Source organism: Ambystoma mexicanum, chromosome 4p, assembly GCF_040938575.1.
Source record: "Ambystoma mexicanum isolate Mex_15411 chromosome 4p, UKY_AmexF1_1, whole genome shotgun sequence".
In the NCBI taxonomy this organism is placed as follows: domain Eukaryota; kingdom Metazoa; phylum Chordata; class Amphibia; order Caudata; family Ambystomatidae; genus Ambystoma; species Ambystoma mexicanum.
This window is the reverse complement of record NC_090927.1, coordinates 1,286,723,133-1,286,740,004: the sequence shown is the minus strand read 5'-3', so window position 1 is coordinate 1,286,740,004 and position 16,872 is coordinate 1,286,723,133. Positions and strand designations below refer to the sequence as shown.

General features: G+C 47.7%; 1 protein-coding gene across 3 annotated transcripts in view; it reads left to right on the top strand.

The window, feature by feature from the left end:
• The window catches only part of PCNX2 (pecanex 2), a 3,925,748-nt gene that overhangs the window by 266,950 nt on the left and 3,641,926 nt on the right, over positions 1–16,872 (top strand). The gene's annotated exons all lie outside the window — the stretch shown is intronic.

Below are 16,872 nucleotides of genomic sequence, written 5' to 3'. Positions count from 1 at the left end.
CCCTGAGGGTGGAACTCCGTCAGCTCAGGGTGACTCATGTTGAGCTTGAGGCTTCAACTGACATGAGGACAGAACAGCAGCTGGAGTGGCTCACATGTACGCTCTCACCTGAGATGCAGGCAACTAGGGAGGAGGTCCGGGCATCCTGTGAGTTGTTGCATGGGGACCTCCGCACAATAATCCTCAAGAACCAGACCTTCCACACCTGCATGCTTGCTGCCATGGAGAACCAGACTAGGGCTTTGCGTGGGCTGCCTCCCATAGTACCACCACCTCCTGATGCAGCTGCAGAGGGTGAGGAGAGTGACAGCAGTGATTCTCTCACAATAGGGTAGCCGTGCAGGCCATGAGCCCATGGAGGTGTTTTTATTCCCCAAAATCCACACAGGTGGGTTTTGGTGTGCACCCTGTCCTCGGACCTCCTGGGTGGCCTCCCCCACCCCCCCTGGCCCATTCATGGCCATTTTTGATTTTTGATTTTTGATTTTTGATTTTTGATTTTTGATTTTTGATTTTTGATTTTTGATTTTTGTTACAGTGGGCCTTATTACGAGTCAGGCGTTAAGGGGTTTACGGCGCCGTAAACGGCGCCGACCCTTAACGCCTGATTACAAGGTCCCTTAGCGCCATGGTGAGTTTAACGCCTGCTTTTTGCAGGCGTTAAAATCCATGGCGCTAAGGGACCTTGGAGATAATTACGGCACCGTAATTTACGGTGGCATAATTATCTCCTTCCCCGCTCCCATTATGCCCTATGGGGCAAAAATGGGAATGGGGAAGGGTAAATGGGAAATGGGGATTTACCGCCCCACTCACCTTGGAATGGGGCGGTAAATCCGCCAACCACCATGGCGTAAACATAGTTTACGCCATGGCGGTAAAGTTACGACCCAGGAGGTAACTTACCGCCTGGGTCGTAATGAGGCACAGTGTGTTGCCTTGTGTGGTTCCCATGGGCATACGCTGTATTGTGGCTGGGCACATGCAGGCTTGTCCTGAATTTGAGTTAGATGCTTGGGTTTGAGTGACACACACCCCTCCTGCTTCCCGTTTCCATGGGCTTGCAAAGGGTGTGCCCAAGTGACATTGACTTACACAGTGACGTTGGACTCCCATTTGATGTGTGGGCAGTCTGTAGTCAATACTGTCTATACATTCCTAGTGCATATTGTTGTTGTATGGTACACTGCATGGTGTATTGTTATGTGCCTCTGCATCCATCTCATCCTCCTAATTTGCAGGTCCATTCCTCATGCCTTCACAAGGTGGTCTACTTTGGAAATGGAGTCCATGTTGTAAGCAGTGCACCTACACTTTTGCGTGGCGCTAACACTGTACAGTTGGAAGTGGTCGAAGTGCTGGCATTATCAGGTAGTGAGACCACCAATTTTTTAAATCTGTACTGTCATGTTTATGGTAGGTTTGAGGTTGTGTAGGTGATTTGTATTATTGCTTAATATTTGGTAATGTGTGTTGTTGGTCCTGCATTACAGTGAGCATTTCATGTGTGGCCAGTTTCCATTAGGGACAATGTACTTTGTGACACTTGTGTCATGTTGTGGGGATTACTTGGTTTGCTCTCACATAGCATGACATGCCATGGTGTGTTGTGTGGCGGTGCCGGGGAGGGGTTGGGTGACATGGCACTGTTCTCATGTTGTATTTTGCAAGTTGGTATTCATTTTTGCTGCATAGAAGTGTGTCTTTTGATGACACTGCATTGGTGGTGTTTGTGTAGGTAGGGATGCACACATTGTGACACTTCCAGGTGAACAATCTCAGGCTGCTATGGTTCTGACAGTTGACTGTCCCTTCATTCATCATAATTGTCAGATTGAGTCATCATTGATTGTCAGATGGTATGTGCCAGGGCTGTGTGCACCCCACAGGGGTGTGATTTCTATGTGAAGTAATTAGCCACCAGCTGCGTACAGGCTGCCTCACCCCGTGCCCTTTCCCCTCCCATGCGCAGCGGGCGTGCATGTGGTTGGGGATGTGGGGGCACCACCATGTCCACAGCCAGGCCCCGGCGTGTTGCAACATTGTGCAGGACACATGCTGCCACTATGATCCTGCACACTACTGGGGGAGCGTACAGCAGCTGCCCGCCAGAATGGTCAAGGGAGCGAAAGCGTGACTTGAGCACTCCGAATGTGCGCTCCACTGTGCCCCGGTTTGCAATATGGGCTGTGTTGTATCTTACCTCGGGAGGCGTGATGGGGTTCCGAATTGGCGTCATCATGTGGGTGCTCCGAGGGTAGGCACTGTCTCCTGGGGAGGTGGTGATGGGTATCATTAGTGGGGTAGTGACATTACTCTGTATCTGACATGCATGCGTGTGCAGTTGCATTTATACTCACCAAGCAGCCATGCATCGCCATGCCGGCCAGCTTCCATGTCCCGGTTTAGGGTTGACATCCTGTAAATGAAGCTGTCGTGGGTGGACCTTGGATAGTTGGCGTATACTGATGTGATGATTCCCTTGGCATCACATACTACCTGGACGTTGATGGAATGCCAGTGCTTGCGGTTTCTATAGATGTGCTCAGATGCCCTGGGGGGACGTAGAGCCACATGGGTGCAATCAATGGCACCTAGCACTTTGGGGAATTGTGCCACCCCGTAGAAATCCTGGATGACAGCCTGCCTTTCTGCAGGTGTTCTGGGCAGGTATATGTGCCTGCGGACTGATGGGCGTGCAGTGATGATGGCCAACACCTGGTGTAGGCACCGTGACTGCGTCGCCTGTGACACCCCCCCCACTATGGCACTTGTCCGCTGAAATGATCCGGTAGCCAAGAAGTGCAGTACATTGAGGACCTTCTCCAGGGGGCTGAGTGCTTGGGAGCACAGGGTGGGTGATGTGAGGTCATCCTCCCACTCACTGACCAGGTCGAGTATTATGTGAGGTGAAAACCTGTACCTCCCATACACCTGGTCATCACGCATACCAAAAAGGCTGGTTCTGGTTGTAAAGATTCTGGCCCTGACTATCCTCCTCCTCCTCCTGCGGTATCCCACGGCCACTGCTGCTAGGAACGGTATATTCATACTGGCGTCTGGGCTTGTTTGTGCACACTTTTATGCTGCGCGGGTCGACGTACGCCTGCTTCCTGCGAGTCGACGTGCGCCTGCTTCATGCTGGCGTACGTGTTTCCGGATTGGACCGTCTTTTTTGGCGTGTTGTAGGCGACCGTGTCAATCTTCCCGCCCACCCCAGGAATACACAGGCCCAGTCGCGTGTAAATCTTCCCGGCCACCCCAGGAATACACGTACCCCACTCTCCCAGGCCCAGTCGCGTGTGGAAGTTCACCCGAACACGTAATACATGCACCCTGCTGAAATCGCGTGTGAAACTACCCGCGCACCCCTGGAATACACGTACCCAGGCCAATCGCACTGCTGGGGGGTGGTGCAGGGAGACATGAGTTGGACATGAGTGGGGGCCTGGTGGAGGGTGCCCCTGACTGCTGGGGGGTAGGGGTGCAGGGGGACATTAGTTGGACATGAGTGGGGGCCTGGTGGAGGGTGCCCCTGACTGCTGGGGGGTGGGGGTGCTGGGAGACATGAGTTGGACATGAGTGGGGGCCTGGTGGAGAGTGCCCCTGGATGGTCGGGGGTGGGGTGCTGGGAGACATGAGTGGGGGCCTGGTGGAGGGTGCCCCTGACTGCTGGGGTGTGGGGGTGTGGGGGTGCAGGGAGACATGAGTTGGACATGAGTGGGGGCCTGGTGGAGGGTGCCCCTGACTGCTGGGGGGTGGGGGTGCAGGGAGACATGAGTTGGACATGAGTGGGGGCCTGGTGGAGGGTACCCCTGGATGCTGGGGGGTGGGGGTGCTGGGAGACATGAGTGGGGGCCTGGTGGAGGGTGCCCCTGACTGCTGGGGGGTGGGGGTGCAGGGGGACATGAGTTGGACATGAGTGGGGGCGTGCTGGCAGGTGCCCTGCACTGCTGGGGGGTGGGGGTGCTGGGAGACATGAGTGGGGGCCTGGTGGAGGGTGCCCCTGGATGCTGGGGGGTGGGGGTGCTGGGAGACATGAGTGGGGGCCTGGTGGAGGGTGCCCCTGACTGCTGGGGGGTGGGGGTGCTGGGAGACATGAGTGGGGGCCTGGTGGAGGGTGCCCCTGACTGCTGGGGGGTGGGGGTGCAGGGAGACATGAGTTGGACATGAGTGGGGGCCTGGTGGAGGGTGCCCCTGACTGCTGGGGGTGGGGGTGCAGGGGGACATGAGTTGGACATGAGTGGGGGCCTGCTGGCAGGTGGCCTGCACTGCTGGGGGGTGGGGGTGCTGGGAGACATGAGTGGGGGCCTGGTGGAGGGTGCCCCTGACTGCTGGGGGGTGGGGGTGCTGGGAGACATGAGTGGGGGCCTGGTGGAGGGTGCCCCTGACTGCTGTGTAAGCGACTTCAATTCAACACTACAGCTAAGTCAATGCCTTGTCTGGGATGCTGATGGAAGCCCTTATTGATGTATTTTTATGTCCAGTTCATTTACTCTGGATGACAACCCTTATATAACACCTCTCTCTCAGAATCCCCCCGACCCCGCTGAGCCAAGAAGTAGGTTTGTTTTGCAAATTTAAAAGGTTTATTTGAAAATTAAACAATATATATATATATATATATATATATCACTTTTATAATAAATTAATGTTTGATAGCACACTTGTGAAGATGATAGTGATCAACAATGGATAATGTTACAGTGGTACACTCTTTTAATGGCTTAGGAGTTGATATAGAGATGATAAAGTAGCTGAGAATGCTTTTATGGCTTCAAGGACAATGCAATGATGAATGAAAATGCAGTACAGAAAATAAACTTGATATGACTTCAACAAAAGACAATGGCCCTCATTACGACCCTGGCGGAGTGGGTTTACGCCAGCGGTATTCGCGGCGGACCCGTCCGCCGTACTACGAGATTTATTACCGCCATGGAGGGTTTTAGGCCTGCTTTTTGCAGGCGGAAAAATCCATGGCGGTAATGAACCTCGTCGTTAATTACGCCACCGTACTCTACGGTGGCGTAATTAACTCCTTCCCCACTCCCATTATACCCTATGGGGCAGGAATGGGAATGGGGAAGGGTAAAATGGGGATTGGGGATTTACCGCTCCGCCTGGGTCGGAATGGAGCGGTAAATCCGCCAACCTCCATGGCGCTATCGGCGGCTTTCCGCCATGCTCCGCGGTGCATTTAGCACCGCGAAATCCGCCAGGGTCGTAATGAGGGCCAATGTAATCACTTTTCTTTGACAATTTGCCCCCCCCCTATGCATGGTAAAGAGATGGGCACAGTTCTCAGGAATGCAATCAAATGTAATTCAGTTCCCCCCCTAGCAAGCTTAGCGGAAAACAGGTAGGAGTTTTAAACACAGGCAAGATACTTTGATGTGGTTGCAATTAAGTGCAAAATATGCTAAAAAGGCTTTTAATTCCCTATAGGAGGTTCCGGGTGAGTGAGAGATCACTTTAGCAATGCTCTATGAATGATTGTCAGGTTGCAAACGGATTTCAGCAAAGGAAAGCGAGGACAAATCTTTTTACACGTGGCTGAAATTAAGCAAAAATGTCAAATCGCGGCAAATTTAGACACGTGCGTCGAACGCAATTACGGAGGCACTATAAGGAGTAGGAAGTCGGTTCGTTGGAAAGCCTAGAATCCTAGCTTTCAGATGATTGTTAAAACTCGCTCCTAACACAAACGGTTCCGGAGATACGGCCAATTTAGTAAAGGTAGTTTTTCAGATTTTAAAGCTCAGAATGACAGATGACAGTTTTCAGTTTTAAAAATGACAGAATGACACGATTTTAGGAAGCAGTTCTAATAGGCTAAAATAGTTTGGATTAGATTATTTTAAACTAAGAGACTGGTTTTGCACAGTGAGTACTCACACTATATTTTTAACATAAACCGTCATGGTCTGGTCAGGTTGGACGGGACTTCCGGCGGGTGGTTCTGAAGTCCCGGCTATCTGGGTCAGCTCTGCTCTCTGGGTCAGTCAAGCACCGGTTCTGCTCACAACGGTCTGGTTTGTGGTTCTCTCTGGTTCCGGATACAGCACTGCTTTCTGGATACTGCTACAGGTTCTTGCAAATGTTCTTGGCAAAGAATTCAAACAGCTCGCCCGGCTGTTGAATAGTTTGGTTGGTTTTGAGGCCTGCTGAAGAGGATTCAGCTTGTGGATTCAGGCCTCTCTGCTACAAATTCTGGAGTTAATTTCTGGTCTCTGGAGATTGATGGATTTGAAGTCTGGATCTCTGGATGTGAAGTCTGAAGTCTCCCGGCAAAGCGTCCCGCAAGAAAGTGGAAAGTGAATGTCTCTACCTGGGTTTCAATGTTCCTTTTATGTGTTTTGAAAATGGGTGTGTGCCTGGGCCTAGCTAAGCCTGCCCCTCTCACTTATCATTGGCCAAGCTTTCCTCTCTCCCTTGATTGGGGGAAAGAAATGGAGTGTCAGAGTGATGCTGTGGTTTTATGGTCAGAGGAACCTTCCCTTGTCAAATTGCACACAAATCTATTTCTGAACCAAATACATCTTTATCTATGTACCATGTTTCTAATATTATAGGTCCAGTTAACATATTTTCTGTAGCACCAAACCATCCGATCCCTGTCTTTGTACGATGTCGTGTCCACTGATGACAAAATTCTCCCCTTTTCATCCAGATAACGACCTCTAAACCTTTCCAGATTTTACACAAATGTGCACCAGGGATATGGGTTTCAGATGATAAAGTGTCAGATTTTTAACATGCATACATTTGGAGTAACAACCCTTTTTTCCGCTACTATCCCCAAGAACATACCACAGGGTCCTAACACCTCTTAAAATGTGCACAGAACAATCACAAAAATGATGCACTATGGATTATCCATCTTTTTAAAATCATGCTCTGGCCCCAAAGGGGTGTGGTTTTCCGAAGCACATTGTGGAATTTCTGGTTTATCCACTTCCCCCAAGCTCAGCTGGCTCTCACAGGCACTGCCCCTCCCAGTTTCTCCCAAGAGGAAGCCATTTTATGACCCCCCCAATATAACATTTGCCTGAGTCCAGGACAGGGCGTTGTTCAACTTCCTGCAGTCCCCAGGTGCTCCTCCCCTTTTCCAATCAGAGAGGTGTCATCTCCTTTTGGCAGGGGCAGCAGGATGCAGGTAGGCCTGGGAAGAGTGGCTGATCAGGTTTATCCTGTCGGGGGTAGTTGTCAGGCAGAATTCAGCTAAATGTCACTTTAGTTACCCGTTTTCTACATTTAAATCCAACTTACAATTTTTGCACATGCAGCTAGAATGCTGATTCTAAGTTCAAAACTATGACATTTAAACAATTGCAACCTATGTGACACTCACAAGTAGGTCACTCATTTATTCTAAACATTTCGATTTTAGTGGCTTTAAACCCAAATTCACTTAAGCTGCTGACATCCCCAGCTATTTTTTATATTTACATTAAATAATTACTTCCTTCAAGTCATTTCAGAATATAGTTTTACATTGTATCCACCTCTTAGCAAGTCTTTCCTTGGCCTGGTTTGGGTTCATTTGTTCAGTTTTAAACAAAAGTCTGGTGGTTTTAAAACGCCGGCTTTCTGATAGTGGTGAGCACCAGTATTGCATCCATTTTTGACATTAAGAAAATGAACACAGTTCTGGGTTGCTTTTGGCAATCAGCATTGCCATTCCCAATGGTTTCAGGCTACTGTGTGTGTAGCCCAATGGTGGTTTTAGGCAGTGCCCTCCTGTGCTCACAACATAGGCAAAAATGGGTGGCAGCCTATTCTTCATGTTTTCCCTGTGCACTCTCTGGGGAGTTCTGGCCATCATGATGTTTTCAATGCCCGTAATGCACAGTTTTATGGTAGCGATGCATGGGTAAAAACATCCCACAAGCCCCCCCTCTGGCGATGTCCATTCTGATCTTTCACTGATGGAACTCGCAAGATCTGGGATGTTCGCCTCATCTTCTTCCAATTCCGTAGATGGCACAGTTCAGCATCTTTTCCTCCCTCCAGTCGATCAATCAGTTCTCCTTGCTGGTCCTGATGGGAGGATTGGGCGTTACCCTGGGCCCCTTGGATCTTCGCTCCCGGTCTCCGGGTCGTTCTCCTGGGTCAGTCTCCGTGGTTTCATCTCTCCTAGGATGATAAAGCAAAAGCGGCAATACCTATTCGTAGACATTTCTCCACCACTATTAATGGTGTGGCGAACACATACATTTTATACATCCGGTTACATTTTTCAGTCTTGTTTTAAAAACAAGATATAACAGGAAATATTTTTACAAGAATCATAATATTTTAGAGACTATCTACATGGGATAATTTAGGTTGGAACTGGATTAATCTGGAGCGGTCCCCTCTGGGATGCCAGAGGATTCCTCCAGTTGTTGCAGAGTGTGCCTGGGATGGCAACACTTTAGCTGATTTATATTGACCCACTTGTCTTCCCCTTCCGCCAGACTACCTTTGGGGATGCGGATCTTATAGGCTACAGGGGAGATTTTGTCTATAATTTCAAACGGTCCCTTCCACGTAGGCAAACATTTTCGCTGTTTGGCCTGGTTTCTTTGGAAATTGTATAGATAGACCCGGTCTCCCACAGTATATTCCTTCCTGGTGGTCTTCAAGTCGTGGTGGGTTTTCATGCTCTCAGCTGATCTTTCTAGATTCCGCTGAGCATAGGCAAAAGCATGCTGAAGGTGTTTCCTTAAATTCTCCACATACTCATGAGTTGTGGAGGCATTTATCAGTGTCTGCTCTTGGGTCCTGTAGAGCAAATGCTGGGGAAGCACCATCTTGCGACCGGTCATCAACTCAAATGGTGACATTTTAGTTGCAGATGAAGGGGTAGATCTGATGGCCATTAGGACCAGAGGTTGTATCTCTCTACTGCTCCAGAAGAAGCTGGCCTGTAAGCAATGTGTAGCTTCCTTTTAACCCCCAGTATCTCCCACATCTTTGACATTACCTCGCTGGTGAAATGGCTACCTCTGTCTGACTCAATCCTTTGAGGTAGACCAAAACGGGAAAAGATGTGGTTAATCATCAGGGCAGCTGCTGTTTCTACCTTGCAATTTGGGGCCGGGAGACATTCCACCCACTTGATAAACAAGCATGTGACGGTCAACATGTACTTGTTTCCTCTAGACGAGCGAATTATAGGGCCTACAAAGTCGATTTGCAAACCTGACCATGGCAGTGTCATCCCCCTCTTTTGGAGAGGTGCACGGTGTGTGAGGGATGATGGTTGAAATTGTGCACACACCAGACACCCCATCAAGTATTGGTTGAGGTCCTGGCCCATATGTGGCCAGTATGCAATCTCTCTTAAGATTTCAAGTGTTGTATGAAACCCCCTATGACCAGCGGTGGCCGCATCATGGGCGTGACTTAACATCAGGCTTCGGAATGAGGTAGGGACCACCCACTGATCATGGCCAGTTTGGGATTTCTTTACCAACAAACCGTCTTGGATTCGGAACCTTTTTGGACATTTCATCAACACTCTTAGGTCCTCTTTCCCAATGTAATCGGTATCCGTCAGGGGAAAGTTCTCAGGGTCCTCAATGTGTTGGTAAAACTTACCAATTATTGGATCTCCCTTCTGAGCTGTAATCAAATCAGCATCAGGGGTCTCCTTACTCCATTGTGCAGTTGAAAGATTATTGTGAGCATTTGTCTGGGATCTAGTGATAGCGGTGACCTGGATTTCCCCCAACAGGGACTCAATCTCTATTAGATCCCCTTGGATGGCCCCGGTTTTGGCCAGCTGATCAGCTAAGTCATTTCCAGTTTTGTCTGGTCCCTCTACTTTGGAATGACCCTTGATCTTTTTCCAGTAGATGGTCATCCCATTCGAGGTGACCAGATCATCAATATTTTGGATTAACTTCCCATGTTTCAGGGGTTTGTTATTAGCACATAACATGCCTCTGGTTTTCCAATTAACCAGGTGCTCCACAAACCCATTCCGTACATAATCCAAATCTGTGATTATGACCAGTTTGTGGAGTTGATGTTGGACAGCAGTGAGGATGGCCTGATGCACAGCCATCAATTCTGCCACCTGACTACTTCAGGGACCAATTTTGTATCCAGCAGAGGGTTCTGGAAACTCCTTCAACCATGCATTCCCTACGCCGGCCACCAGTTCTTTCTCCCCGTTGTTGTCAACATGGTAAGAGCATCCATCCACATAGACAGTGGGCATTCCCTCACACTTGTCTTCTTCAAAGACTTTGTGTGGGGAATTAAGGTATGCCTCCATGTTGTCCTTGATTTTTAGACTTTCGTCCTCGAGACAGTTTTCTCTGGCACAATCATGCAAGTCAGCCAGACCTTGCGCGAGGGGACTCTTCTTGTTTTGGCCATATCTGACCTACACAGGAAAGCCTTGCATTGACAGAATCCAGGAAGTAATTCGGGAATTACTCACATTTCCGGCCCAGATTCTGTCACTTTGGAGGTATTGCAGAGGCTGCTGTGGAGTCTCCACTATGATGTGTTCCCCCTGGATGAACGGGCGGTAATTCTTCAATGCCCACACCGTTGCCAGGAGTGCCTTCTCACAATCGTTGAATTTTTCCTCCACAGAGGATAAAGTTTTGCTCGCATAGGAGATTACTTTATTGACCTTGTCATGCTTTTGGTATAATACTGCCGTCAAGCACGTATTAGAGAACCCTGTCTCCAGGAAGAACTCCTTGTTTCTGACAGGGTAAGCTAGGCAAGGCACTTGTGAGAGGCTTCTCTTGAGTTGTCTTACTGCCTCAGATTGTTCTGGACCCCATTCCCACTTGACCCCCCCCTTCAAGAGATGAATCAGGGGTCTAGTGATCTCTGCGTAGCCTTCAATGAACTTTCTGCTGTAATTAGTCAGTCCAAGGAGGCTCCTTAGTTCCCGCAGAGTTGTGGGATCCTTCAGTTTCTGAAGTGCTTCCACTTTCTTTTCTTGGGGACAGAGACCCTGAGGAGTAATCCCATGCCCCAAGAAATTAACACGGGTTCTACACCACTGTGCTTTCTGAAAGGAAAGTTTTGCTCCGGCAGCCCTCAACTGTGTCAGAACATAACGGATCTCCGCTATGTGTTCTTCCACAGATGAACTTTTGATGAGGACATCATCTACATAAGCCAGGTTATCCCTCGCACCCAGGTCGGGCATGGCCTTATTTAGGAAAATGTTGACTTCATTGCCGGAGTTGAGGTATCCGAAGGGAGTCTGGGTCCATGTGTACTGCTGGCCCCCAAAGGTAAAAGCCAGTTTGTATTGGTCCTCCCTACTGACAGGCACGGTCCAGTATCCATTGGTCAGGTCTATTGCAGTGAATACCTGTGACCCCTGGATCTTGGCCAGCCCTTGGTCAATGTAGGGCAGAGGCCATCGGGAAGTATGGACCCATTTGTTGAGCTCCCTAAGGTCGGCGCAGAGTCTCCGCTGGCCGTTTGGCTTCAATATTCCCAGCACCGGATTATTGAAAGTGCTGTGGACTGGACGGATTATTCCCCGGGACTCAAGGTTCTTAATTATTTCAGTAAGGGACTCCATGGATGCGAGAGGCAAGCGATATTGCTTCACAAACACTGGAGTCATGCCAGGGTCCGTGGGAATTGTTGTTGTGTGGATGTCGGTGCGACCACAGTCATATGAGTCTACCGCAAAGAGATCTTGGAAATCCAAGAAAACTTGTTTCAACTTTTGCTTCTGTTCCAGAGTCACCAGGCATCAGCTAGGTTGACTCTCTCTTCCACCATCTGCCTGAAGCCTGGAAAGACTTCTGGTTTGGCTATCTCAGCGGCCTCCTCCAGCTCGGTGGAGAAGTCCCTGGTCAGAGTGCTGATTTGGACTGGAGGCTTCAGGTGGGAAAGTTAGCCCTCATGGACCTGGAAAATCACCTCATCACTTCTGAAGTCACAAGTCACATCTTCCTTACCATAAGGGCAAGAAGTGTACACCAGGAAGTTCCCCCCATGCCGGGTGAAAATCCTGTCTGGTGTTGTATTGTCATCACTGTCACTGTCAAAACAGTCCTTGGGGATTGGTCCTAACAGTTCATTTCCTAAATCAATGGAGAAATGTCGGTCATCAACCGCCATTCCAATAATGGTGCCTGCGGCTAGAGTAATACTCTTTAAGTCGCTGTTATCCACCTCTATTGTAATGGTGTCATGTGTTCTGGCCACCTGATTGGCTGAGCACCCTTCCCTGGGTGCGAAAGTGCAATCATGCTTAAACTACTTTAATAAAACGTCTTCAGATTAACAAAATGTCCCCATACAATGAATGAGGTACAAAACGTATTCATTTGGCACAATAAATTACGCTCAGCATCAATATGAAATATATCACAAGAACTTCATAAGGGGCAATAGCACACTTCTTCTAATAAGGGGTCTTAGCCATCATTACAAGATACATGTGATTAATGCCTATTGAATAACGCACTAACTTGTATTGCACGTTTTGGGCAAGAATACACAACCCCGCCCGCTGTCCCAGCCACCAGAGGCCCTTCCCCGGTTGGCGCTTTTCCCCCCATTTTTTTCATTGCTGGAAGCCTCTCCCTGTTCCCTCCCTACCACCTCCACTTACCTGCGGGAACGGAGCATCCCTTTTCCATATGGCAGTGGCCATCTTTTTTTTTTTCATTTTTTATCGGGGGCCTTAACTCAGGCTGTCGGGCCGTAAAAGATCATGTCCTCCCTCCTGGCAGGGCATGAAAACCATTCGCACCTCGGGGTTTACCCAGGGTGCGAATGACTTTCATAATTTGTAATCAGAAAATTGTTCAAGGGAGCACTTTAGGTATGTTTGAGAAGAGAGAATGCTAAAGGATGATATTAGGATATTAGGATATGTATTAGGATATATGTTTTTTAGAAATGTTAAAATGTTCTTTATATACATTGGATGTACTCATTAGTTTTTGGCAAGAGGTCTAGCCATATGAAAGGCCAACTAGATGTTACTATTTTTAATGTAATACTATTCAAATGTATTTATATATATCAGTGTTAAAGAATTGAGTTTACAGGGGTAACCTACTCTAGCATGTTTCTTCCCTGGGGTCCCTCATTGGTTGTGGTAGTATTATAATCCCCTACTATCAATGGAGTATATCCTGTTTAGTGCTTAAAAGGATTAGTAAATGGCATTCCAGCTCCTGCAAAACTCAGCCAACGAAACCGGCAGTAAAAAGTCAATATTTGATGTCTTTTGACTTTTTTCCTATATTTGGTTTTCTAGTTTCACCTCTAATAATTATTGTGTTAACTTTTCTACTAAAGTTGGATTAACATATATGTTACTTATAATCAAAGTCACCAAACAAACTTTCTTACTTCCCAATCTACCGTGCGCAGTATGCTGTTCAAAAGACATAAATCCTACAGGGGCCCATGTAAAAAAAAAAAATACAAGATTCCTGCAAACAAATAATGTCAACACCCCACAAAAAGACACCCACTCTAGATCTTTAGTGTTTTCCCTAGGACCTGCAACATTCTAAAACATTACTCTGACCTCTTTCCCCCAATGCCATAGTGTTCCTCCTTCAGGTACACATCCATCAATCTTTTATCTACAAAACAGCACCATTTTCCATACTTCTCTCACTTGTTTTTGCCCAATAATTGAGTGTCATTCTACCGCAAATGACACTCCACACTCTACGGCTCCTGTTTTTTTCAGGGAACCACCCATGACCCCGTTTTTGGTTTCCCGCCACTCCCTTCCCCTCCCTTTTCCCCTCTCCTTTAAATATTACCTGTTTTGGGTACCTGTTCCCCCAATTCCTCCCAACTCTTGTGAAAATTATGTTTCCTGGCAGCATTCTAAATGCTTGTGTTTTATCGCTGGTGTTTACAATTACTTTTGTCACAGATGGCCAAAAACCCTCTTTCTTCCCCTCACTTTGGCCACCCTTCATGGGCTCTCCCCTTCTCTTTCATCTGAAGCCTGAAACCTTGGAGTCATCTTCGACTCCTTTCTGTCCTTCCTCCCTCACATTCTGGACCTTGCCAAGAAGGCCCAATTTCAACCCCACCTGCTCAAAGGAATCCTTCCTTTCCTCACTTCCCCCCAGAAGCTCGATGTCTCCAGAGCTCTGGTTCTCTCTATGCTAGACTACTGCAATATCCTCTTCCTTAATCTATCCTCTTCTTCTCAATGACCCCTCCAGCTGATCCAGAATAGGGCTGCAAGACTTATCCTTGGCCTCAAGCCCAGGGACTGCATCTCTCCAGCTCTGAAAATCTCTCCCTTGACTCACGGTTGCTGCAAGGATCAAATTCTGGGGCCGGGGACCACGCTATCTACAACTGGCTCTCACTAAATACTCTCCCTCCAGATCTTTACATTCCTCTGGCACCAACTCTCTGTGTGTCAAGAGCTTCGCAAAACAGCGAGCTGGTGGCCAATGTTTTTACTCAGCTGGCTCCCTCCTATGGAACAGCCTCCCCCTTCCTCTTCGTCTTGAGCCTGATCTCCTCAAATTCCGCAAGGTCCTCAAGACCTTCCTTTTCACCTCTTCCTTCCCTCCCTACCTCCTCTGATAAACCCCACAGTTGCTGAGATTGGTGACCAGGGCCCTTATATGTCCACCTGGGTCCTGGTCTCCCACGCCCAATCGCCTCAGCCACCGCCTGCTCCTGGCTCTTGCCTAGGCTCCCACTGGCCTGTGCCATCACAGGCTTGAACTTATTTATTGGCAGTTCACCATTCTCCCCAAGTAGCTTAACAGCTGCTTACCCCTTAGCACTTCCCTCTGGGGTACCTACCCCCTCCTCCCTCATTCCCCCTTTCTCTCTGCACTTGCCCGTTCTGAATGCTCACAAGGCCTAGTAGGACTTCCTCGATCTTTGATTGTTATATTTGCATTTCAATCCCATGTTCCCTCCCTGTTGCCCTGTGGGTGCTTTGAAACACAATTCACTTGATGTATAAGCACCTTACAAATGCACAATAAATAAATAAATCTTCCCCTCTGCAACTGTCTCCTATTCCTTTGCTCTCACGTCCACACTCTCTTTCACTCTCTGTCTCCCCGTCCAACCTTTGTCTCCACCCTCTACTCTGACTCTTTACTATCTTTCATAATCCTCTTTCTATCACTCCCTCTATCATACACTCTGACAACCACAACTTCAACCTTTCACACTTGGTCCCACTCTCTCTCACAATCAATACCTCACCTGCACTCATATCCAACAGCTTCACAGACTTCTTAACACTCCCCACCACATTCCTCCTTCTGCCTGATCTATTGGGGCACCAGCACATCTCCTGACCACACACAAACATTGTTCAGTCTCTCTCAAGAATGCAGGCCTTTTATGCCTTTGGCCCTTTGGTTCTCTGGTTTCTCCTCCTTCATAATAGTTCCTTTTTTCACACGACCGTTCAGACAAATCTTGTCCTAGGTTTTTCTCCGGGGTTGGGTTATAACAGCACATAGTGTTAAAAACTATTATCACCCCTGCCACCTTTTCATTTGCGGGTGTTAGTGCAGTCTCAGCAGTACTGGCGGGCCTGTTGGTGTTCACGGGATGTCTTCCTTTCCCTCCGCTTTGGAGACAACCATACGTGCCGGTAAGCAGGAAGTTGATGTGAATGGGAGCTTCTGTCTCTGCATCTATCTCCATTTGCTCACTTTGTTTGGTTTCGGCTGTGTTTGATTCTGGATCTTGCAGTCACGAAAATGACAAAAGAGAAATCTGGCCAGAAAAAAGGCTGGAAGCTATTGCATGACTGACAGTGATACCAAAAGTCGCAAACAAGGCATACTGAGGGGGATCAGGGACTGGAGCCCTCAACTCCCACAATCTCAAGTAGGATCGGCTCTGGCATAGCCCTAATAGGCTGCCTACCCCAGGACGGGAGGGGTTCCTGTTTCCCTGTCGGGGTTGAGCCCCTGACCCTGTCACAGTTTGGATTGCAGAAAATAGTTAAATGCCACAGAGTACTCAAAAGACATGTGAAATACTGCAAGTGCGGTGTAAGGTGGCCATAGATTTTAGAAGTCCTATGTTGTCAAATGCCCTGAGAAGAAATGCAGTATAGTTTTAGCAGATTATTGCTTTAAGGTCCTCATTATGATTCTATTGGATTGTTTACCACATTGTCAGTAATGGACGCAAATGCGCAGAAATATAAAAAATCTATTTCTACCGTAATTCTAATGGTGGCAATGGATTGTATACAATAGCGTATCATACCACAATTATTTAACTTTTAATGCACAAACCTTGGTCCGCTTGTGCAGTACTTTGGGAATAGAGTGAGTAGTTGGACATTAGGGATGTCTACTTTTTTTATCACCTTTGGTTGGCCCCATGCTGAAACATTGTATTATTGAAGGCAAGAGATTGAACTTTTCTTCATTACAGGAAATCAACTTTTAAAACGTAAGTGTATTTTTACATGTTTTATCGCTACCTTTTGGTTGGGGGTAAAAAGTGAAAGAGAAATTAGTTATTTCAACTCATAGTTATGTGGTATTTTACAGAAAATCTGCTCTATTTGTAAATGTTTCCAATGTAATTAGATGTGGGACCTAAGAGGGAGAGTGACAAAGTGATTAGCCAGGATTATATTCTTTTGATGAGGTGGGGAAGCTGAGATTACTACAGAGGACACCCGGTTTACAGCTGCATTGCTACTACCGCAGATGCAATTGGGGTACCAGTAGAAATTGTTGTGCATTTTTATTTGAGGCCACTGATGACTACTCAAGCAATTACAGAAGCATTTCAGAATGCAGGATGTTTTAATGGGCCCCAACAATTGGCTTATTTATTATGTTTTACAAAATGTATCAGAGTTTATACTGTGTGTTTGTTTATTATTACATTTTCATAAAATTGTGTGTA